The sequence below is a fragment of the Panthera onca genome, chromosome F1, assembly GCF_046562875.1.
Source record: "Panthera onca isolate mPanOnc1 chromosome F1, mPanOnc1 haplotype 2, whole genome shotgun sequence".
Classification (NCBI taxonomy): Eukaryota; Metazoa; Chordata; class Mammalia; order Carnivora; family Felidae; genus Panthera; species Panthera onca.
In genome coordinates, this window is record NC_138355.1 from 31,828,416 (window position 1) to 31,853,455 (window position 25,040).

At 45.5% G+C, this 25,040-nt stretch overlaps 1 protein-coding gene and 1 long non-coding RNA gene across 4 annotated transcripts in view; one reads left to right on the plus strand and one right to left on the minus strand.

Annotated features, from left to right (window-relative positions):
• LOC132686200 (uncharacterized) overlaps positions 1-8,288 on the plus strand; it is a 34,841-nt gene extending 26,553 nt beyond the window's left edge. For 2 of the 3 annotated variants that reach the window (XR_013553268.2, XR_009613505.3), the window contains exons 4-5: positions 4,574-4,747; positions 5,281-5,418. This is a non-coding gene — a long non-coding RNA (uncharacterized LOC132686200). Of the gene's footprint in view, positions 1-4,573; positions 4,748-5,280; positions 5,419-8,208 lie in introns of those variants that run through there. The other variant, XR_009613504.3, reaches the window with a different exon arrangement.
• CENPF (centromere protein F) overlaps positions 1-12,412 on the minus strand; it is a 101,337-nt gene extending 88,925 nt beyond the window's left edge. Inside the window, exon 1 of the mRNA XM_078441331.2 lies at positions 12,294-12,412. The gene's annotated coding sequence lies outside the window, so the exon portion shown is untranslated. The remainder of the gene's footprint in view (positions 1-12,293) is intronic.
• Positions 12,413-25,040: the final 12,628 nt, after the last annotated feature.

The following is a 25,040-nucleotide window of genomic DNA, read 5'->3' on the forward strand; positions in this document are numbered from 1 at the left end:
TCTCTGCCCCTCCCCTGCTTGCTCTCTGTCTCTTTCTCAAATAATAAACATTTTTTAAAAATGTAAGAGGAGAGGACTCTTTATTTTTAACATAGACACAATACCAGTTATCATATCTAAAATATTTTACAATAATTCCTTAATGTCTAATCAGTGTTCAAATGTCTTCATAAATGGCATAAACAGCTTTTTGTTTGAGTTTACTTAAATCAGGATACAAATAAGGTCACATGTTGTGATAGTTGATACATCTTTTAAGTCTTTTTTAATCTGTAAACTTACCCCTATTTCATTCCCTTATCGTTGAAATGTATTTGTTTTTAACAAAAAATTTCATCTAGAGTTTTCCATACCTTACATTTTGCTGACTGCTTCTCTTGAGGTCTGTTTGAGCATATTCCTGGGCTCTTGTATTTTTTTTATAATTGATAGCTGGTAGCTTAATCTATCCTAGCAGTTTGTTCAGATTCAGGTTATCTCTTTCAAAGCAAGATAGTGATAGTTTAGTGTCTCTTTCTGTGATGTTAGCAACCACTGAAGCTCATGCCTTGATCCTAGTTTATCCAAGGTGGCAAAATGATGGTATTCTAATTTTATCATCCCTTCTATTTGTTATCTAGGATATTTCTATAATGAAAAAAACCTCCTCATCTGCTACTTGATTTTCAGTGGTATAATTTCTTAGCGAAAACAAGACGGTTTCTTTCCGTCCCTCTGTTTATCATTGTTCAAAATAATGAGTTGGTTTTAGTGGTGACTAATTATTTTTCTCATATCATTTGACAAGCAGTTGAAATGTTACAACTAATTGCCATTATCATCCTTCTAGATGCTAAAATGGACCCATCTTTAGCCACTGAGAGTCTCTTCAAGGTGGTTCCTGAATCCTTTGATGATGACTCTAGTGTTCTTTTGATAGCTTTCTTGTATATTTCTTTCCTCAGACCTGGAGTCCACCATTTCCCTAAGGAGCCAGATTCCATTTAGTGGAAAATACCTGGAATGAAATAATTTTTTTAGTTGGATGTATACTTCGACCCAATCATCTGTCAGCAAACCCTGAGTGTTGGGATTAAAACACAGATTTGGAGTTAAAAAAAAAAAAAAAAAAAAAAAAAAAAAAAAGACTAGGGTTTGAATCCCTTCACTTACCAGCTTGGTGATCTTAGAAAATTTACAGGGCTGTAATGTGCAGCAACACAGCAAAGCAGCAGAGGCTAGAAGCATGGCGGCCCCAGTATTCTCTCCTGCACAGATGCCATAGGAAAGGATGGACCTGACAGCTGTTCTCAGCAATGAGTCCCAGAAACTCCTGAGGTGGATAGATGTTGATTCTGTCCACGGGCAGGGAAAGTAGCCAGGGGTGGGGAAGGCCTAGGGTCACAAATAGGGACCAGGTTTGGGGGACAATGTTTTAGTTCTGCCCTTTCATCATCCCTGTATTGCCCTAGGCAGATTTCCCCCTTCCTTTTGGTGATGATTGCAGGGGCAGGGTATCAGGGGACAGGCCAGAAGCAGTGGGTAACCACAAGGCAGAGCTCTGACCTGGTAGGGTGATGAGCAGATGGCAAGGAGTATAGCTGGTCTGACCAGTCCCCAAGAACTCCCCTCCACACACACACACACCCCTGCTCTCACCCTCCTGTGGGCATCTGCTTGTAATACAGAGTGGCTGCCTCCAATAAAAGATTATTCAGAGGTTCTTTGGAGACCAGCTGAGCACAGTACCATGTGTCTCCCACAAAGGCACACGGCAGCCAGCACACACACCGATTCACCTGGAGAAGCACAATCTTGCTAGATGTCTGCCCCTCTCCATGGGTGCATTTTCCTAATCAAGGCAGCTCGATGTCCGGAAGGGGCAAGGATGGGCTCAGAGGGCAGATTCTGAGAGCTGCAAGTTGGGAGAACAACAAATGGAATAACTTATACCGGAGAAGGCAGAACTCATGAAAAAACAGGAAAAGAAGTAAAAGCCAGAGTAATAAATATGCTTAAAGAAATGAGAGAATTTACTGGGAACAGGAAGTGAGAATAAGCAGTTGAGTAAAAGAATTAGAAATATTAAGAATTAGTTCTGCCAGACAGAGGCAAAGAGTACTGTATGATATCATTTATATGTGGACTCTATAAAGAAAGAGAAAGAAAGAAAGAAAAAGAAAGAAAGAAAGAAAAGAAAGAAAGAGAAAAAGAGAAAAAGTTAAACTCAAGGAAACAAAGGGTAGAATAGTGGTTGCCAGGGGCCAGGGGCTGGGGAAAATAGGGAGAGGTTGTAAAAGAGTACAAACTTCCAGGGCTCATGGGTGGCTCAGTCAGTTAAGCGTCCGACTTTGGCTCAGGTCATGATTTTGTGGTTCATGGGTTCGAACCCTGCGTCGGGTTCTGTGCTGACAGCTCAAAGCCCGGAGCCTGGTTTGGATTCTGTGTCTCCCTCTCTCTCAGCCCCTCCCCCACTCACGCTCTGTCTCTCTCTCTCTCAAAAATAAACACTAAAAAAAAATTTAAAAAACGCTCAAAAAATAATAGTAATAGGTAGTAAATATGTGAGCTAGAAGATTAGGCCAAGGAGTTTTGCCTGGAGGCATTGCAAAAGGACAGGGTAAAGAATGGAAAAGAAATTTGGAGAATCAGACATGTGTCCAAGTCCATTTGGTAGGGACACCAGAAGAACAAAAGGAAATGGAAGGAGGCCAATAGTTCAAGCAATAATGACCAAGAATTTCCTAATGTCACACGGCGAGTGAGTGGCAAAGCCAGGAGGTCAGGCCAGGCAAGCTAGCTGGAGTACATACTCTGGACGACTATTTACTGCCGTGGGTCTACTCTATCAGCTGCCAGTCTGGAGGAGGAGGAGAATGAAGTTGGGCATAGGACATAAAGAGGGGACAAATACAAAGTAAGCATAAGAGAGCCTGTGCGTGAACTGAGGGAGATGGTGTGGCAGGAGCTGGGGAGAAGTCTGGATGCCTCAACTCAATGCCACTGAGGTCTTTAAAAACAAGCATCGAAACCCCCCCCAAAACACAGAAACCACAATATAAAAATAACAACAAAAACAGACAAGTCACTTCCTCTCTCTAATCCTCAATTTCTTCATCTATAGATGGCAGACAGTAACTCCCACGTCATAGGGCTGTTGTAAAGATGAAATCATAGAATATAGGTAGGATTCTGAGCACAGAAAACAATGGCGTATACTGACATAAAATAATACAATTTCTTATTTAACAATTCAATAAATACTTGTTGAAGATCTATGCTCCAGGCAGTGGAATACAAAACAGACAAAAATCTTTGAAGCTATGGAATTTCTGGGGTAGAAGGTGGGGTGGGGGGAAGGAAAAAGGCAATACACGTAAATAGATAACAATGTGAGGCACTGTGAGTGCTAATAACGAAATTAGAGCAGGGTAAAGGAATAGAAAATGGTGTTGTGAAGAGGTACTATTTTGGCAGGATGGCTGGGAAAGGTCTATGGAAGGAATAAGGTGAGTGAACGAGGCAGGAAACATCTGGAGGAGTGGAGTTCTTGGTGGCGGTAACAGCAAGTGCAAAGGTCCTGAGGTCGGAGAGTACTCGGCACATTCAAGGAATGGCAGAATGCGGATACCCTGCTTGGGAGCAGAGTGAGCCAGGGAACAGCAGTTGGGAATTAGGTCAGAGAGGTAGCCAGTGGCCAGATCATTTGGGTCTTCATCCATCACTAACAATTCAGCTTCTCTTTCATTATTTGAAAACTTTGTCTTTGCATACTCCACTAAATCGGAGGTGCCGACCGTGGAAGGAAGCCCAGCATGGGCCTTCTTATTTAGCAAATTCTTTCCAGCCTCTATGATTTAGTATGGTGGAAGACACCTCCGCCTTCTAGTTGAGCAGAAGACACCTCAAAATTGAGCTTCCTGGGCAATTGCCTTCTCCCTGCTGGCCACAGGAAGTATCTTTTGATCCACAGTGGTCATTCCAAACCAGTCCTCTAATTGCCCTTGTCCAGGTCTGTGGGAATTACTCAGAAATGTTTGAAGTCCCAGAGCCAGGCACACTCTGAGTCACCCCTTAGTCTAGGGGAGGTGGCCAGGAAACAGCCAGGATTAGGACAGGTTTTGATTTAGTGCCGTTGGATTCTCTTACACAGCCCTGCCCATACCCGAGGGTAACCCTATCTCACCCCTGCAGGCTGAGGTGCCCATGTGCTTTAGAAAGGCATCCTAAACATGACCCGATCCTTCCCTCCCCCAGCGAAGGTTGTTCCTTTTCACTAATCACAGCAGAAGATTCCTTTCATCTCCCATACCTCTCAGAGCACGGGTGTCCTGGCCACAGCTGCCCATGTCAGAAACCAATGCACCCTGTTCTTGCTTTCCTTTCCAGTCATCTCTGGATTTGTAATCCGTCTGGAAGGCTGTCCATTTCTCACCTCCATAAATCTGGTAGCGCAGTTTGCATTATCACTTGCCGACTTCTTCTAGGTGTTTAGATTGTATTTAAAAAAGCAAGCCCAGAACTAAGGAGATGGAGGAAAAATAAACAAATGAATTGCTGCCTATGTGGGGTTATATTTAAATTTGTCATCTAGGACTTCTGGAAGGAGAAGAGTCAGCGGCCCATAAGATGGTAACCGAGCTTTCTTACGTTGCACACTGTTCCAGAGGTTCGGTGCAGCTATCAACGTTAACAAACACAGACGGTGTCAGGAAGACAGCCATATCTGGACTGGCCCCTTGATTCTGAACACCATAATTATGAGAAGGTAAATACAGACCCTTTAGCTCCAAAGATTTTTTTTCTGAGGTTGGTGGAAAGGACTCAAAAATGTACATCGTGAAGATGGGAATCTGTTGACCTTTTTTACTCAGAAATGTGGGGCTGGCTTGACTTAGTGTAATAATGTGCCTCACCATCACTCTCCTTATCTCTTGTGAACAATAATTTCAAGATTTCACTCAGAATTTCTCTATCCCAGTAATTCTTAGCAACCTGGCACTTATTCCCACTAGCATGCCACAAAATGGCCTCAGGCAGACATTCTGGAGAAGCTTAGACGGGGATAATTATAGCTTCGTGTACCTGCCCTCATGCAGCTCAGTGGAGGTGTTGATGGCTCCTTGGCCAGCCATGACAAATTCTATAGCTGGGTACCTCCCTAAGAGCTGGGCCAGGTAGGAATAGAAGCGGGAAGAAAAACAGTGTAGCTCAGTTCATGGAGGAGAGAATCACAACTAACTATTCTGAGAAATCAGTGTATTGGTATTTCTGACCTTCTGAGATGGCTGTCATGAACAGAAATGACTCGACACTCCCAGAAGGTGTGACTTCGTGCCAGTCCAAAGCAACCTCTTGTGTGCCGGAGGAACCATGGGCCTGACTTGCCACTTCTGACTCCACGCAGGTGAGAACATCAACTCATGGGCGTCTCGGGGACTAATGAAATAAGCAGTAGCAAGGTATTAAAGTTCTTCGAAAGGATTTGCTGTCTGATCTTATAGCAGCAGCATCCATTTCCTCTTTTGCTGGGAACACTCAGATAAACGTGGGAAAGGAAGGACTTGAAATAACTGGAGATGTAAACTCTGGATATGTGTCTTCTCGTTAGCACAATTTATTATTGGCCAAGTAGGGCTGTCCCCCGGGGAACCACTGTAAGGGGGGGAGTTTAGAACACACTCTATCCTGCCGATGTTTTTATTTCCCCTGTTTTTACCATCCCATCTAATTTCGGCCACCTGACTCACAGTGGTACTGAAAAAACTCTGCAGCAACATAATAGAATAAAATGAACGTGAACTTCAGAAGTAGAGATGAGGAGGCCTGAATCTTGGTTCTACCATTCACTTAGGTACTCGATGTTTTAGTACATGTCTAAGTACAAGGTACTTAATGTCTTGAGGTCTCAGTTTATTTCTCTGGGAGACAAGAAGAAACACTAACCTGAATGTGTTAGTCTGCCCAGGCTGCCATAACAAAATACTACGGACTGTGTGGCTTAAACAACAGAAATTGATTTTCTCACAGTGCTGGAGGCTGGAAGTCCAAGGTTAAGGTGCTGTCAGGGTTAATTTCTGGCGAGGCCTCTCTCCTTCTTTCTTGCTATGTCCTCATGTGGCCTTTCCTCTGTGCATGCACAGAAAGAAGGGCTCTGGTATCTATTCCTCCTGTTAGAAGGATACCAGTCCTACTGGATAAGGGTCTCACCCTTATGACCACATTTAACCTTTAAAAAAAATTTTTTTAATGTTTATTTAATGTTTATTTTTGAGAGAGAGAGAGAGAGAGAGAGAGAGAGAGAGAGAGACAGATCCGAAGCAGGCTCCAGGCTCTGAGCTGTCAGCACAGAGCCTGACACGGGGCTCGAACCCATAACCATATCATGACCTGAGCCGAAGTTGGACGCTCAGCTGACTTAACCTTAATTATCTCCACAAAGGCCTGATTTTCAAATACGATCATATTGGGGGTTAGGACTTCAACATATGAATTTTGGAGGAACACAGTTCAGTTCATGACACTCAAACACTGTCACAAGGATTATTTCAGATTATATATACACAGGACCTAGCCTTGTTCCTACAGCATAGTAAGTGCTCAATGGATATTGATTCCCTTACCTTCCACCCTGTGTCACTTACCTCCCTAGTGGGTTGCTTTCTTCTCTACACATGAGAAGCTGGATTTGGCCCTTTGCATAGACGGAATAGATAGTTACAGAGTGAACAGAGGCATTCCCATTCTGGGAACTGTCCTTTCCACACGAAGGGCTGGGTCCGGTCACAGCAGCCTGTTCCTTCTCCAACACCCTGGTTTGACATCTCAAGCCACGTTCTTTCTCCTGAGAATTTGGATATGAGATTCAGTCCCTGCTGAAGGACAGAAACCAGCCTGCAGATACAGAATGAGGTTGATGATAATGTTGATAGGCACCATAATTGAGAGCTCAGTGTGTGTCAGGTACCGTTCTAAGAGTTTTTCACATGTTGACTAATTTAATCATCACCACAACTCTACGAAGTAGATATGTTCATCATTTCCCCCTTTTTACATCACTTCCCTTTTTGAGGAAATTCAGGTGTGAGAGTATTTGCCCAGGGTCACATAGCTATTAAGTCTGGACACAGGCAAGAGTAGAGGATCTTACCTCCAGACAGAAAAGCAGAGTGTCCTCATGGTTCTTTGGTCTTGCCCTTCTTTCTCACGGATTCCATGACATGTTTCAGGATCTTGCCAATGAATTCCTTTTTTGCTTTAACAGTCTGAAGTGGGGTTTTGTTCTTAAACCAAGGGAACTTATGTTAAGACGGTGGCCCTGGCCTATTAGATCTGTTGCACTCAACATTAGAGGATGTTTTTGAGATTAACAACCATAGATAAGTGACTATGGAAAACGGTTTGTTAATGATTCAATTCCATTACAAAGTTTAAAATTGGTTAAATCACAATGAAGAAGGTCTCCTAGAAGAGATTACAGGAGCAGTAAAAGCCTCCTTTTCCAGAAAACACGATTTTAAGCAGTAACGATGGGGTAAGCTCATCACTAGCAGTGTGCCCTACAGAGGACGTGGTGATTTGATGTGTGTGTGCATATGCCAGTGTGTTGGGAGAGAGGTTGTGTGTTTTCTATCAAGCCTGGAAAAGCTGGAAGGCAATGTTGGGGCTGACGGAGGTGAGGAAAGGTGAGCCAGGTGAATACGATCGGAGAGCTTGTGCCTTTAAGGTATGATTCAAAGGGTGTTTGCAACCCAAGGTGAAATTAGTACAGAAGGATAATGAATACATTGAAATTGGTGAGATACTTAATACTGCCTAGGTTTTATTTCCTTTAAATCTTGCTGAAAGTACCAATTATGCAGCTGCATTACTCTTTCTAGAGTGTTCTTGATTAATACATACTGCTAGTGCATAGACTCTTTAAAGAGTAACCAACTGGCTGAATCATGTACATTTTCATTGGAAAAACTAGTGATGTGCCTAGAGTGAGTCTGCCTGATGTCCAGATAGCTAGCTGATCTCATTGCCCAGTGGTCAACTGTAGCTGCCAGAAGAGCTGGCAAAGCGTCTCAGGACACTGATTCGCCTTTCTCCTCCCAGCCTGAAAAAAATACAACCTCAAAATGTTTGTGTTTGACATTCCTTCCAGAAGGAAGTAACAAGGAAATAATTCACTTGTGGCTTAGGTTGACTGGCATGGAAACGGGGGCTCTTTCTCCTTTGGCTCAGGTCAGGGAGTAGTCAGTCCCTGTGGGAGGCAGAGCGCCTTCTGCTGAAGAATGGGCAAAGGAAAGAGAAATGAAATGGAGAGGAAATGGCCAGAGAGGAGGATGCGTCAGGAGCGGGAGAGTTGAAACATTAGGACACATGACGAAATGGAGACACTGTGTGACATGAAAGGATGCAGGTAATGCCAAACCTCCAGACTACAGAGCAAACCCAAAGAAACAGTGTACTCTTTCATCTAATCTGTGCCTCCGTAAGTCTCTCATCATTTTCCCAATATTTGAGAAGAATGTGACTTCCTGGCTTAGTCAACCTTGGGAAAGGCTGGGATGGGGGCCCTTCTCTTACTCAAACGAAAAGCCTCAGAGATGCAACCAGGAGGGAAGAAGGGCTCAGTCTTCTGCGTCAGAAATGATTCTTCCAAAGCAGGTACCACGAAACTATCTCTAAAGGGAGGATGCATAGTGCCCTGGTCACCACATTGCACAACTCCAGAGAATGCCATTCACACTCCAGACTATTTTAGCTCATGGAGTGGCATTGGGTACTATACTCGTGGCTGTACACAACTCTGCAGAATATGTAGCTTTAAAAAAAAATCACCAGATAACAAGAAGTTCATATTGTAGTCAATTCGCTAATTTGTTTTCATTAATAAGGAGCTCTAAATGCACACAACGATTAAAGCACTCTTAAATTTCATCCTTCCAAAGTGTTCTCTTTCTTCCCTTCTCATGCTTAACATGTTTTTGTGTTAATAATCTAGACTTATTTTGTTATATCTGTGCTGTTAAGTCAGTGGTTCTGAATTAAAGGGGGGTGGTATAACAGAATCACTTCGGAAATGTTTTCAAAAACATCAACAGGAGAATGGATAAGCAAGGTGATATGTACACACACATATACACACACACACAGTGTAATTCCAGTCATATGAAGTTTGAGAACTAGCAAAACTACTCTATAGTGACAGAAGTTAGCCTGGAGAGGTGATACAGACTGAGAGGTCACACAAGGGAAATTTTTGTGGTGATGGACATTTTCTGTAGCTTGATCTGGACGGTGGTCCCATGGATGCATCCACATAAAAAAAATCGTCAAACTGTACATACAATGAAGGTCGTGCTTTTTATTGAATGTGAAAATGTTCTCAATAAAATACTGTCTAAAAATATGACAGTTACACACATACACCGACCCAAGCCTCCACCCTGAACTCAGGGACTAAGATGAATGAAATGTGGGGAGCAGGGGATACAGACCAGCATTATGTATTTTTAAAAAGCTCTCCATCATTATATCCCACCATTACTATCAGCTTCCAAATATTCTTTTAGAAAAAAACAAACACATGATTAATATATAGAACTTTATTTAACATTTGTGGAAGAACGCTGGAGATCATAAGCATTTTCCCGCAAAAGTTTGCTTACTTTCCTGTTCGCTTTGACTGAGGAACTTGTTTTGTTTTGCTTTGAGTGATTTCAATGTTTCTGAAGGTGTACAATTAATAAATTAATGGGAGGAAAAGTTGGAGATAGGAAGAATCATGAGGGCCCATGAGATTCTGCCTGTATTTAGAATTTGAATCAGGTTTAGAACAAGTTGAAATATTTGGGGGGATATTTAATATTGACAAGTTCCTAAAATTGCAAAGTTTTCAACTAAACCTGTCACGATGTATTTGGGACCTGTGCTATCAACTATCCTGTTCATTCTGATGCATATTAAGGAGATTTGAGTGTGATGCAGATTTAGGAAGTGTTTTTTTTTTTTTTCTTTTTTGAAAGTAGCTTGTGACTAGCTTTTATATAGTTATTCAAAGAATGAAAGGCTTTTTTTCACTTCACATTGGACTTTCTATTTAAAAAATATTCTGGGGTGCCTGGGTGGCTCAGTGGGTTGAGCGTCTGGTTTCAGCTCAGGTTATGATCTCACAGTTCATGAGTTTGAGCCCCGTGGAGGGCTCTGTGCTGAAAGCTCAGATCCTGGCATCTACTTCAGATCCTGTCTCCCTCTCTCTGCCCCTTCCCCACTCACGCTCTCTCTCTCTCTCTCTCTCTCAAAAATAAACATTAAAAAAATATTCTTACTTGTGTATTGCTTTTCTGTGATCTATTCTAAAGACAGAAATAATGGCTGGTCGGATGTACTTCATGGGTTTCTAAAATAATAATATATTTTTTTAATTTTTAGAAGTAAAATTATTCAAATGGAGTCTGCAGGCTTAGTGCTAAATCTTAGTGTGTGGGGTGTGTGTGTGTGTGTGTATGTGTGTATTTTGCCTGTGAACACCCTGCAACACCCCCCACATTCATTCTGATTCCGAAGGCAGTGTGAAAACAGTTCTCTCCCTGAGACATCCTGGCTTTATCACTTAGCTTCCTCCATAGGCATGTGGTCTGCCTGGAGGACCATACATTCATTCAAGGTCAGAACCGGGAAAGACCTCAGAGATGAAGTAATTCAACCAAACTCTGACCTCCATGTCACACTCCACTTAAAAAATAAACTTAGGCCTCGGGGTGAAGTGGCTTGTTCAGGGTCACCTGGCTGGTCAGAGGCAGAACCAGAATCGTATGTCTACATGCAACCTTTGTGCCTCCATACCACCGCTGTCTCAGCATTCTGTTCTCAGTTTGGTATCACAGAGGGGCAATACACAAATGCCATTTCCTTTCCTCCAAGACTCCAAGAGGCCTCTCCTCTGTATCACTTTGAGAGCCTGCAGGGATTTACTTATTTTTAATGTGAATCCTATGTTGGTGAAATTTTTAAGAGTTTAAGAGCTTGCAATTTTGGGGCCAGACAAGGGTCCATTATCCTAGTTCACTAGCTGTTGTAAGCCTTGGTGAGACAGGTGATTTCTTCACTCCTCGCTTTTCTCATCTAGGAAATGGGGTAATCACACGGGGGCACATACAGTGCTTTCCATACTTCCTGGAGCACAGCAAAGCATTCGGAAATTTTCTTTGGAAATCCAGCAAGTCCATACTGAAGCCATCCAGCTATCTCCTTGAAAGTTTGAGAAAGTGACTTCAATTTTCTTCAGCCTTTTCCTTCTGCCCCTGTGTGGGGGCTTCTTGACTTCACTGTTCCGGCGGTTGGCAAATACTCAGAGAAGTCAAGTCACCACAAATTTGTACATGATGAGCACAGTAGGTTTTGCTTTTTAGTTCCCAGTTCTCTTCCCTGAGAGCTCCGGATTTTTGTATGAGATGTGGGACACTGAAGCAATCTGGGACATCTTCTATGACAACGACTCCAAGGACCCTTTTCAACCTAAGAAAGGGCTAAAGGATTGGGTTCTGAGTCCTGGTAAGAGAACAGACCCCTAAGACATATTTTTGGTAACGCAAAGGACCACGGAAAAGTAGACGATACTAAGAAAACGATTTTTACAGCTACAAAAGCCAAGGCTTTCAGGAGCTGGGAGGCTCCGTCACCCCTTGGGTCAAGAGCAGGGCTGGTCCTAAACCCAGATTCCCTCGCCAGGCTGGGTGCTTTTACCATCACGGCCGCTGCGTCGCATTAACCCCACCTCTGAAAGTGCTAAGGAAGTTCCCTCCCAGTGCCCACCCAGGCGGGGAGGGGCGAGGCTGGGGCACGGAAAGAACCGGGGAAACGACGTATTCCAGCTCCCAGCACACACAAAACTGCTTGCGCGATTCGGCGCGTGGGGAGAAGCGGGGGGGGGGGGGGGGGGGGAGTTAGACGCCAGATCCAGGACGCAGACTCCCGGTGCGCTGGGGAGAGACCTGGAGATTGCATGCTCGGGAAGCCACCTTCCTTTCCCCTGGTCTGTCTCCTCCTGTGCAGTGGCTGCCTGGGGACGGCCCCGCTCGGAGGGTTTCTCCCAGATGAGACGTCCAGTCCCTGCCCACGGTCGGAGCCCGCGAGTGGCCGCCTCTGCCCCGCCCCTGCGGTTTCCGAAGGTCTAAGGGGGATTTTTTTCCCCCCTTACCGCCCCCGTCCCTGCCTCCGCCAGGAGCGGCGCTAGGTCGTGCCGGCTGCGGTCGCTTTTCCTTCTCCACTCCCACGTCTCTGACTCCAGGGAGTTTCACCCGTCCTCCCTCCTCAGCCCTCACCTTTAAACAGTTCCCCAAGCCACCGCTCCAAAAGTGCGCGACTGCTCCCGGGCCTGCACACGGAGCTCCTGCCGCCCGGCATTCCTCGGATTCCAGCGCTGTGACGTCCCCGAGGCCGGCTCGCCTCCAGCCCGGGAGCTCGGGCTCCAAGTTTCGGCGCTCCCCCGCGCGGACGCCCCTCCGCCCCCCCCGCCGCCGCCCCGCCGCGCGCGCCTCCCGGGCGCATTCCTCCCCGCCCCCGGCCGCGCGCCCCGCGCTCCCTCCGCCTCCGGCCCCCTGCGCCGCCGCCCGGCCCGGGGGTGGGGGAGCCACGGCCGCCGGCGCCTGCTCCGTCCCCTCCCATCGCACGGCCCCTTCCTCCCTCCTCTCCCGGCCGCTCGCATTTCCTGCCGCCCGGGCTCTCGCGGCCCCGGAAAGTTCTGCCCAACTTTTTCTCCCCCCCGCCCCGAGCGAGCGGGCGCAGCCGGCGCAGTCCGGGGGCAGGTTGCCGCGCTCCTCCTCGCTCCGCTGCCCGCCCTCCCGGCTCCGGTCCTCGGGGAGCCGCAGACACCCGGTGGTCGCGGTCTGTCCCTCCCCTCCCACCTCACCCATCCTCCGCGGCCTCCTGGCCCCGGCCCCCCTCCCGCGGGACAATCCCGTGCCTAGGTGGCTCTCCTTTTCTCCTTGTCGGTGCGCCGGGATCGCGGCGGAAACCTCCCTCCCCTTTCGCCTCCTCTGGCTCCTTCCCTCCGCCCCTCCTCCGCCAGCCACTGGAATCAATTCCTTAGGGAATTGGGGCTCCGCCGCCGCCGCCACCGCCGGGACGACAGCCTTTCCGCGCGGGACTCCGGGGCACCGACGGGGCCATGTAAGCAGGTAAGCGCCGTCTGCGGCGCGGGGAGTCGGGCCCGAGGTTGGGGGCCGCCAGGGCGCTCCGGGCGCCCGGCCGACGGCGGGGACCAACGCCGGCAGCGCCAGCTCGCGATCGGCGGCCCGGGACGCTGGCAGAGCGGTGGGGGGCGCGAGGTGGCCGGGCCGCAGGCGTTTTCTGTCCCGGTGGGAGCTGCCCGACCTGAGGCGCACGTCTGGTCTGGGCAGTGAAGGTGGAAGGTGAGCGCTGTCTGGAGAGAGTTTGCGGTTAAACCCACACCGTCGCCCCCCTCCTCCCCGTTCCCTCCTGCTTTTTGGGAACCGAGAGAGGGCCTGGAAAGGGCAGCTGGAGAGACCCGAGGGGTGGGAGCCGGAAGATGAGAGAAGAACGACGTCGCTCTGGCTCCGGCGGGAGAGGAACGCTGCTCCCCGGCCCCACTCCGCTCCCCGCCTGCCCAGGGGAGACGGGATCTTGGGAGGCAGAGGAGTTTTTATGCGCTCCCACTAGGCCCCAGCCTTGCCACCAAACTCCTGGCCTTCTTGGCCCCTACTCGGGTGGCAGGGCTGGCTCGTAGGGACAAAACCTGGGGCCACATAATTTCAGAACAGGTCTGCACCTCAAACTTTCAAAGTTCTGAGTATGAACAAGTTCTGAGGGTGTTGTTCATAAGTCTCTCCTCTCTCCCGGGCATGACCCCTAAATCTGGGTTTTGAATACTTGTTAGTTTTACACCTTTCTGAGGGAGTAGGGAGGTAGTGGTCCCCCTACCTAGCATTCCCTAACACTTCCTTCTGTTCCTGTCCCTCCACCCCCCAACCCCACCTACAAATCAAGGAGATTGTGGGGTTTGGGCTTCAGTCTGTCCAGGAACTGGCCGTTGCAGGCTCTTTGTGAAGGCGAGGAATCTCTAGACTGCAGGCTGAATATAGGGTTACAGGGTTTCCACCAATGAGTTAATTTCTTAAAATGGCTTAGTTCACCCATTCATTCAACAAACCTAGCATTGAGCTTCTAGACTGTGCTAGGGAAACAGGATACAAAGGTAGTTCAGCAAGCTGTAACTGCAGCCTCCTGGAGGAAACCCACAGGCTGATAAGAATTATAGTGTAGTGAGGGAGAGGTGCTTTGAGAGTCAGAGAAGGCTTGGTTCTGTTGATGAGGGGGTGAGGTGTGCCCCGAGTTTACAGGGTTGAAGTGGTGCTTACCTGTAGGAGTGATGAGGGGGATGCATTCCAGGGAGAAGCAGCAGCTTGTGCAAAGTGAGAGTCATCCAGAAAAGGAGTTCAAAAAGCTGGCTATTTGAACTAGAGATCATAGCCCCAGCTCTTTGGGGTGTGATAGATAGATAGATTGATAGATAGATATCAGAAATTAAACTAGAAGCATGTTACCCTCTTATGAGTCTCTCTTTTTGGACACCCTTCCATGCCTTGCTGTTTCCACAAGCAGCAGTTGTGCGACCATCAACATTTTAATTGGCACTAATTGGCCTGTGCCTGTTTTCATTAGAATGGTACTTGATTCCCTTTTAAAGAGCCACTTGACAGCAGTAGGTGATAATACTGCAACTTTACAGAACCTTGCATTAAAGCCGCTTATCTTTTGGTGACGGGGTTAAAAGCTTGTGCCACGGAAATGATAGCCTTAATGAGTGGGGGCTGAGCGACATGATGCTCTTCTGCCTGATCTAAACGGGTGGCCGCGAGGTGCAGAAGGAGTCCATGTACATGTCATGTGTGTGTTACAGTTTTTCTCTCCATTGAAACGCCATTATTGCTTTAGCACAGTTGTAAGGATTAGTTTTTCTTTCTCGGAAACTTCACAAGAACAGGAGTATCTTCGGGCAAGTTGGGGTATAGCCTGATGGTCCAGGATTCAGCAGATCCTGCCTAGAGGGTTCCTCACTGTACCGTAGCACTCCGTACGTGGGTTGCCTTTCAAGGGTGCCTCTTCCCTGGGCTGAAGTGGGACCGTACCAGTTTTCAGAGTGGCTGAGTCCTGGCTGACGTGGCAGAGCTGAGAGAGTACAGTTTGGAGTGTTTATCCAAGCCCCTCCACAAACACCTTCTCTTATCTCAAGAACAGCCCCTTGACAGGAGTTTTACTGGAGGTGTGGGACCTGCACCACAGACATGGCTGAGGGGAAGCCCTTTCTTGCCAATCTCCGTACTTGCCCGCCTTCCGTCATTGGTTTAAACACAGTTATTATTCACACTTTAGTTATTCAGGGGTGTGTACCCTGTGTGGGCTGGACAGCTCGAATGGAAAGAGAACAGTTAGACGGTTTTACTACGGAAGAACCTAAATAATTCAGAGAAAAATCAGAATTTTTAGGAGGGTTGCTGTCTGTCCTGAATGGATGGGCCAGGGGTCAAGAACTATGGAGATTTTTTTTTTTTTTTTTTTTCTCCAGAGAAGCAAACATAAACCCTTTGATTGTACAGTGTAGCCCACCTGGGTTCCATATTCTTGTTCTTTTTCACCTGCTATGCTGCATTTGGATTTCTTAGTCACCAGTGGTTGTGTATGTAGGATTGGAACCCATTCTATGCCTCAGCTCTGTGCTGTGCACTTTGTTAGAGATAAGGCAAGGGAAAGAGATAACATGAAATACTTAATTAGCCAATTAAATCATTACTGCTTGGGCTGATTAAAAAAGAACGAGGGAAAACAAGTTTTGGTAATGAGGAGACTGAAACCGATGTTTGAAATAAGACCTCCCCTTACTGATTTACTTTGTGATCTCCCCTTACTGATTTAATTTACCCTGCCCTGTCTGAACCCCCTGGAGTGCTGCTGCTTCTTTCTTCTTTTTTTTTTTTTTTTTAAGTATTTATTTATTTAGAGAGAGCATGGTGGGGAGGGGGTCGGGCGGCAGAGAGAGGAAGAGAGAGAATCCCAAGCAGGCTCTGCACTGTCTGCACAGAGCCCGATGCGGGGTTCAATCTCATGAACCATGAGATCATGACCTGAACAGAAATCAAGATGACTGAGCCACACAGGCCCCCCCCCCCGCCCCCCAGTGCTTCCTGAGCAGTCCAAGGGGTGTGTACCAAGTTCTACAGCTTTCCTGTCTATCAGTGTGCTGGATGGAGTAGGGGATCCAGCTTTGGGAGTTTGAAATGTAGCTAGGTTTGAATTCCAGCTCCGCCTCTTTTCAGCTGTGTAACATTGGCCAAACTCTGCAGCCCTTTGGAGTGCCGTTCTTTCATCTACAAGGTGGGGCTAGTGGTACCTGACTTGCCAGGGTATTTGTGAATTCATTGCGATGCTCTATGTTCCCTTCCTGATGTAGTGACTTGCACAGAGTAGGTGTTGGGTCAAGGATGGCTATTTATATGTTTGAGGAGTTATATGTGGCCATGAATGTGCTCTTTGTGTGTGTCATTTTTTTTTCCAGCAGCCTGAGTTCACATGCCTGCCAACATACACATAAAGCTTTGTCTTTGACCTTTTATTTTCTTTCTTTCTTTCTTTCTTTTTTTTTTTTTTTTTTGGTCTGTTGGCTCAAAGCAAATGTGTTGGCTGGCAGCTTTCATGTGGCCCCTTATATAGGAGGAGGTTGAGAATTGCATGATCAGACAGTAGGGAAGCTTGGGAAGGAAAAGCCACTTAGAGAAGGGCAGGGAAAAGAATCCTAAGGGCAGGGAAAAGAATCCTTTTCCCTGTATACCACTTATGAAAACAAGGGTCCGGTGTTAATATAAAGATCCTTGTATTTCTAATGTTGGGGTCCAGTTAATTAAAGAATGTTGAGAACAAATCTGCCTGCCTTTATTTTAGCAAGAATGCAGAAGCTAGCCAATCTTCACAAAGGAGTGTCTTTGCAGCCTTGATTTCTTTCCTTCTTTGAAGCCCAAATACAGAGTCAACTGCAACACCTCTGGTGTAATGCCAGCTCAGGTCTCTTGAACTTTAATGTTGCCTTTCATCTGAGAAGCCTAAAGTATTTGACAAACATTAACTCATTGATCTTCATATCAACCTCCCAACAGGAGGGACTGTTAGAAGAAAGGAACAGCTTGGAAAACATCAGTAGAGCAGGTTTGTAGCGTGTAATACGTGGTCCTGAAGCAGAATGGGTTGTTATAGCCAAGAGTTGGTTAAATCCCCACTGTGGATGGATTGCATGTAGGCCAGAAGGTCATGAGAGTGAGTACCCCATTGAGAGGTCAGGGGGAGAAAGCCCAGGAAAAATGCAGGTCTGGCTGGGATTTTTGCGCCAGGAGGGGAGAGGAAGTCCACATTCCCCAGACCAGCCATGCCTTTGCCATGCATTACATGCACATTGATTATAAAAATAATCTCTGATTTATTTATAATTCTGAATGAAAGGTTATGAGGCAATGCTTGTAGATGAGGGTTTAGAGCATCTCTGGATAAAAGGTAATAGTGAGTCCTTGTGGGCTAGGGGTGGTTATACGTCTTAGTTGGATTATAAATGGCAATTGACATTGTTTTAATTTCCTTTCCCTTTTTCTTGTTGGTTCTGTATTTCTTGGCTTGGTTTTGTTTTTGTCTGACCTGTTTCAATGTCCTTGCTTCCGGACAAAAACGTACTGTGGCCATTGTTAGATCAATTTTGTGCGGAAAGTTTGATACGTGGGTAATTTAGCTTAGTTCCTTAGAGGACTAAATTAGGTCCTGCTCAAAGGTTTCGTCCTGAGCCTGGTTGGTTAGCTTGACCCAGAGGGCTATTGCATATCCAGAGATCCTGTAACCCTAGGTGGCCATCCCATAAATGCTTGATGTTGGGAGGCGTCTGATGAGAAAACGAGAAAGAGATCGGCTGATGATGTGGCATCCTCTGACGAGCAGAATATCTTCTTCACATTTGTGATGTTTGAAATTTTAGTACTGAACCACATTACTAAATTAGGAAGCTTTATTGTGTGGGCCACTTGCTTTGATCTAATTTGCCTTACAAACTTTTAGCTCACAGGGAAAACTCCCTCGGTGTTGGAAATTAGCACAAGTTCCTAATGCTTTATCCTTTACTTACACTTAATTTCCTCAAGTCTTTAGAAATCTATTTCCTGGGAATTCTTTTTTTCACACTCCTTTCCACTCAAGTAATTGGGGCATTAGCTAAGGCAGTAGTAGATCTGAAACTCCAGTGGGCACCAGAATCACCCGGAGGGCTTGTTAAAACACAGATGGCTATTCTCCATGCCCACTCCAGCTTCTAGAAGAGGCAGTAGGTCTGGGGTGGGGTTTAAGAATTTGTGTTTCTAAGGAACTCCCATGATGCTAACAGCCCTGGTCCTTGACCAGCTGCATTTTGAGAATCATAGAGCTAAGGAGTCTGTCCAGCCCTGTCCTCAGGCTCATAGTCACTTAAGATTTTTACCATACTGGTTTGAGTGGTCCTGTTGCTGGTAGTCTGTGGGCTCTGGAGAGGCCTGGAGTCACTTAACGACCACTTAGCCCCAGTCCGGCCCAGGAGAGCATGAACGACATGTTTCCATTTCGGTGGATCTGCTTGGTTCTCATCGCCAATCCAGACCCCCCTTTGCTTGGTTTTCATCAGTTTGGTTTACTTGGTGCTTCTATGTCTCTGGGCATCCAAATTCCACCTGTGTCAAACTGAACAGCGTCTGTGACCCTGCCATCTGTTGAGTTAGCTGCCGAAAGCCGGTGTTTGGAGTTCTCTTCAACACCACGCTCTTAGCACCCCTCAACTTCTGCTTGTAAACCCCAATAATGAACCTTATCTGTCCTTTGACCCTTAGAATTTGCATCTCCAAAATATCTTCACTTTGCTCCCGTCCCTCCATCCCCACTGCCTCTTGGGATCATGCAAGAGCTTCAGAGGTTGCCTTTCATAAATCCTTCATCTACTCTTTCCTCTCCCAAAGAGGTTTTTTTTTTTTTTTTTAAACAAAACAAAAGAAAACAAGTATTTAAATTCTCTTGATTCTCATTACCTGTGTGATGAGGCTTCTTTACCCCATGACTACCTTCCCATTCCCATCTGCCGTGCCTTCTCTCTGTGCTAGCGACCTGAGACTTGGTGACGGTTAATTCCCCTCTTCTTTGTCATACTCTCACCCGACTGACCTCTCCCCTTTCCTACCTGTGTGGCCCCTATGCATTCCACTAGAGCGTCACCTTCCCTGACATTCCTTCCCACCACCGGTTAGGCATTCCTTTCTTTATAGTCCTAACGCACTTTGCACTTACCTGTGTTGGCAAGTTGTGTCTCATCATATTATATGTGTTTATCTCCTTGTCTCCTCTACTGAGTTACAAGCTTCTCCACCAGGAACCCCATTTAGTTGGTTCAGAACCAGAATCTCCACCCTATGTGGATGTAGGACACCAGTAGCCATGGCTTACCTGTATTGCTGCTGATTCTATCCCAGCATTCATAGCACTTGAAATGATTGTTTTAAATTTTTCAGTGACCCTGTGAAGTGGGTACAATTATTCTTTCTATTGTTCAGAGGATGGGATGAGGTTTTATTACTTACTCTCTGATAGGACGTTCAGTGCTCTGGGAAAGTGACGTCATGTTAATGACTATATGTGATTTTAAAAATTAAACAGGCATCAGTTCATACACATGATATACATCAGTATCTACACATTATACACATCTTACTTGTTACTTAAGGAGATGAATCACATCCCTAAGCTGTTTCCTGAAGTTATTGATGCTCTGGTTCTTAAGAACCTGGTTATTTTGCTTTACTTGGAAACTTTTGAAGATGTGATCATTTTTTCCCCTCATTTTTCAAACCCAGGGATGAAGGGAGTGTACATATCACACAAGTGGGAACATGGGGAGGTTAAGGCATAAAACAAAATTGTTTTTGCAGGTTTAGGTACATTTATTAGAATATGCTTCACTTCCTTGCTACGCATTTTGTACCTGATATTAAAGAGGAAGAGGCAGGATTACTCATTATTCAACCTCTGAGTTTGTAGTTTTTATTTTTATTTATTTATTTATTTATTTATTTAAAAAAAATTTTTTTTTAACGTGTATTTATTTTTGAGACAGAGAGAGACAGAGCATGAACGGGGGAGGGGCAGAGAGAGGGAGGCACAGAATCTGAAACAGGCTCCAGGCTCTGAGCTGTCAGCACAGAGCCCGACGCGGGGCTTGAACTCATGGACCGCGAGATCATGACCTGAGCCGAAGTCGGCCGCTCAACCGACTGAGCCATCCAGGCGCCCCTGAGTTTGTAGTTTTTAAAATGCGAGAGAGATGCTCCGACACTGTCACAGCAGAATTGCCAGCCTGCCTGCCTTTAGCCAAGACAGTCTGTCCTGCTTATAGAACTGTCGTAAGTAGCAATGGTATCTTTGATATTATCCCCCAAATCACAGGATTGGCTGTTGCCATCATGTCAGTTCCCGAGTAAGAGGGATTAAGGCAGATTTCATGGTCGTGAAAGTGAAATTGATTATGAATTACGTGTACACACGATACACACGTCATCTTGATATTTGAGGTTCTCCATGAATAATCCCCCAAATGGTCTTCTGATTTCTTCAGATTTATGTCCCACTGTTCGCCGGGGTTCTGTCGAGCTGCAGCTGCTTCCTGAACAGGCCCAATAATTTCTTCCACCTATGGTTATGCTGTTGCCCTGCCCAGGAATCCTCACACTCAGCATTGCCTGTCAAAACCATCCCTTGAGACTCGCCGCCCTGGGCAGCCTACCCGCAGCTCATTCCCGGGTCAGGTCCTCCTACCCCAGTGCTCCTGGCACTTACCAGGTTGTGCTTTGTGGCCTGGCTGATCTGCCTCATTCCCCTCCTTGGTGTTAGCCAGAGCCAGACACCTGCCCCACTCCTCCCCACATCCTGCCTAGGGCTCAGCGCAGACTGTGGCCTTTCTTCTGCTGGTTCATTCGGGTCTGCTTCCTCCTTGCCCCAGGAATGGCCTCCAAGGCTGAGGCTGCCCCTCCTCTCTTCATTATGACAGCCCTTCAGCGACGACAGCTATCTCGATACCTTTCTGTCGCCTGCCCCACTGCTGCCAGCTGTGGAGGCCGGTCCACCCCCTGCATTACAAGAGGCTTGTTTTGAATGCGTCTGATATTTTCTCTCCCCTGCTTGGAATCTGTCTTGCCACTTTATATTGTTTAGAGATACTTGTGTATCTGTAGTAAAAGTATAAGGAAACACCAGAAGGATAAACACTAAATACAGGGGGTGGGGCATGGGGCGTGGGGTGGAGGTGAGGGCTGAGATGTGATGTGCTATTGTTTTTTTTCCCAAGCTGGGTGGTGGGAACATGTATGTTTACTCTATTCTCCTGTAGGTCTAAAATACCTAGTTTATGGGGCACCTGGGTGGCTCAGCTGGTTAAGCGTCTGACTTCAGCTCAGGTCATGATCTCACGGTTCGTGAGTTCGAGCCCTGCATCGGGCTCTGTGCTGACAGCTAGAGCCTGGAGCCTGCTTCAGATCCTGTGTCTCCCTCTCTCTGCTCCTCCCCTGCTTGTGCTCTGTCTCTCTCCCTTTCTCAAAAATAAATAGACATTAAAAAAAAATTTTTTTTAAATACCTGGTTTAAAAAACACACAAAATTGCCCATGGTTAAATGCAGACTCCCTAGCAGAGCATTCAAGACTCAAACGCTTGGGGCCCCTGGGTGGCTCAGTTGGTTAAGTGTCTGACTCTTGGTTTCAGCTCAGGTCATGATCTCCTGGTTTGTGAGATCGAGCCCCATGTCGGGCTCTGTGCTGACAGCTTGGAGCCTGCTTGGAATTCTCTTTCCCTCTCTCTCTGCCCGTCCCCCACTCGTGCTCTATCTTGCTCTCTCTCAAAATAAATAAACATTTAAAAAAACAAAAAAGACACATGCTCTTGTTTCCATCTAACCTGACTTTATTTAGCCTCTGCCGTTCTTGGTTCCCTGTCATCTTTCTGCAAACATTTCTCACATTTGAAACCTTGCGGCTTTGACTCCTACTGTTATCGCAACTGTTCCCTTGAATTCTCTGTCACACCTGGTCACATAATAATCTCCTCTGTTTTTTAATGTCTAGTATGATTCTTTTGTTTTCGGAGATGTTTTGCATGACATTCCCTTTTTATCATCAGGAGAGTGCATTGCCACTTTGAGCTGTCTTCCTATCATGCGTCACACGTTCTTTCCTGATACGTATTACATTGTGTTATGGTCATTTGCTCATCCCTCTCCCCAAAGTCGTGAGCGCTTCAAGGATATGTTTTGTGATTTACTTCTCTTTGGGGTCTTAGCACCTGCTGCAGAGTTACAGGTTGGGGGAATTGTTGAGTAGAAGAAGTAAGATTAATGTGTTCAATTGAAGTGTGTGTGTGTGTGTGTGTGTGTGTGTGTGTGTGTGTGTGTGTTTAAGTATTTCCAAAAAAACTTCAAAGCACATTGAAGGGACAATCTCTTGGGCTCAATATCTGAACCATAGGCTGTCAATTGAATGGGTTTACATGTGGAATTCCTAAATCAAACTCAGGTTTTTTTTTAAAAAAAATAATTTCTTCTACTTTTCCTATTTGCCTTATGGTGTTGGGTGGCGATTTGCTTCTTTTGGCTTTTTCCTGTTTTTTAGCCCTGTGCCCTCTACCGCATGGCCATGGAGCATGCTGGTGGTTTCTGTAGTAGGGCCCCAGGGTGGGTGTGAGTCTGGGTTTGGGAGTAGATCTGGGCTGTGAAGTGGTACCACTTGTTGTAAGGGTGATTTCTGCCATCAACGCTTACTTACTCTGGGATGGAGAAGTGACACATGCATTTAGAGAAGAGGCAGCAGAGTTTATTTTTGTGGCAGACGTGTCCCACTGCAGAGCTATAATAACCGTAATGAAGGAGGATTATGCTGCATTAGGTTTATGAAGGGTGTACTAGTCTGTTACCAGGGTCAGTGGTGGCAGCTCCAGCCAGCAATTAGGTTTCATTAAAGACTCCAGCAGGCAATTAGCATTCTCTTCTGCCAATGAAATCCTGTGATCTATTAAGCATATTCTTTTTTGTTATACCTTTTGTAAAATGTGCATTAGATGATGAAGGTACGTATTTTTTTTTTTTTTAAGACATACGCAAGTCTCCAAGTTATCATTTAAAAAAACGGGGCTGATTTTTTGACGCTCTGTGTTTAAATGAAATCCATGGGTTACACTAACATTCTGTGTAGATTGTACTGTTTTAAAATTTGCCCATTTACAAAAGGTCCTATCAGTTCTTTTATTCAAAGGCAAGGAATTTGTTATGGAATATTAGATAATTATGTGATTTATGAGGGAAACGTGGGACTGATATGAAACGAATTAAAACTTTAATATAATGAGATGGCATCTACGGATCTTAATGATCTTCTTTAGAAAATTATTGTTTTGCTTAAGAGGCATCTAAAAATAAAGTCTGGAAAGGATGAATTGCGCTGGCTTCTGTGGAGCAGCTGTTTGGTTGTTTTCAAAATGAGGCTTATTTTCCAAGTACTAGGTTAGGTACAAGTGTGTATTTCATGTCCCTTCATCTTGATGAAAGTGTTTAGGCATTTAGCTTTGCTGTGAATATGAAGTGATGTTTACACTAAGTTATTCAAAGGAGTTTCCCCCCTCCTTCCTTCTTCCTCTCTCTGCTCCCTTCTCTTCCTTTCTTTCTCCCTCCCTTTCTAATAAATTGTCTTCATTTGGAGGCTCCTGATGGGTTAATTACTATATATGTATTCAAGATTGATATTTATCAGGGATGATAAAAGGGAGAAATGCACAGCACAGCAGCACGTCAAGCCAGAAGTTCAGTGCAAAGATCTGTAAAGGATGTCTATTTCCATGGGATAATTAGGCTCTCTCCCTATCATTTGATTCTCAATTCATATTATTATTTTTCTCTTTTGTAGGCGGGTAAAATGGTAATAGTGGATGAGCATAGCACTTTGAAATCTGTGTATGTGAATTTGTTAAAGACTCCCAAGAAGTCTTGCAGTAAACAAAAGTGTGTCAAAGCTGAATTCATTTTAGTAAGGACCTATTTTTTTTTTTAATTTGCTTTTATGAGACACATGTAATCTCGAGGGACACTGATTATTTCTCTCTAGAGGAAGTTTGGTTTAGAAGGTCCCTGGAATAGAGAAGTCCTGACTGTTATCTCTAAGAAACTCAACATAAATTAGAGTATAGTGACTTAGATTATTAAGATGGATAAATCTAAAATCCTCATCAGCCGACCAGACCTAACTTTTTAAAAACTTTAATTAATTGGATTTTTATTTGGAGGGATGGGAGCACAGGAGAAGAGCAGGTTTAGAACAAAATATCAGGAATCTGTTCACAAAACTACCTTTCAGGAAAGCTTCAGGAACAGTAAACATCTCGTCTAGTTTTATGTATTGATGCAGCCGAGAGTAATATTCAGATTACATTCACGGCACTATAGGAACCACATCCTTCAAGGAGAGATTTAGGTGTAGTCAGTGGTCCCGTCTAATTGAGGCCAGAAGCTGGCACTACTGAAAAATCTTGGTTTTTCCCAATTCTGGCAATCAGCCCTCCTCCCCTCCTCCCTTCCTCCCCTCCTCCCCTCCTCCCCCTGTTCCCCCCTTGCTTGTGATCCTGCCAAGAAGAAAGCAGGCAGGCTAACGAGGTATAAACCATTGAGGGCTTCAGAAAAGTCATTGCAATCGTTTTATTAATAGCTGCCACTGTTTAAGTTGTTTTGTGTAACGGGACATTTTTAACAAAGGCGTTGTGGCTATAACATGATCAGTTTTTCCTCCACCATGGCCCCTTTATTACCTCAAGGTGATGTGCTCTGTATCCCCGTCATCATTTGTTTCCTGTCCCCATTTGCGACCTTTTTACAAAGCAGAGCTTTATGTATGGAAACTCCTTTCCCTCTACAACCTTTAAACTCATAACAATCTTATGAAAGAGATGTTATTTTTATCCATAGCTTGTCCCCGA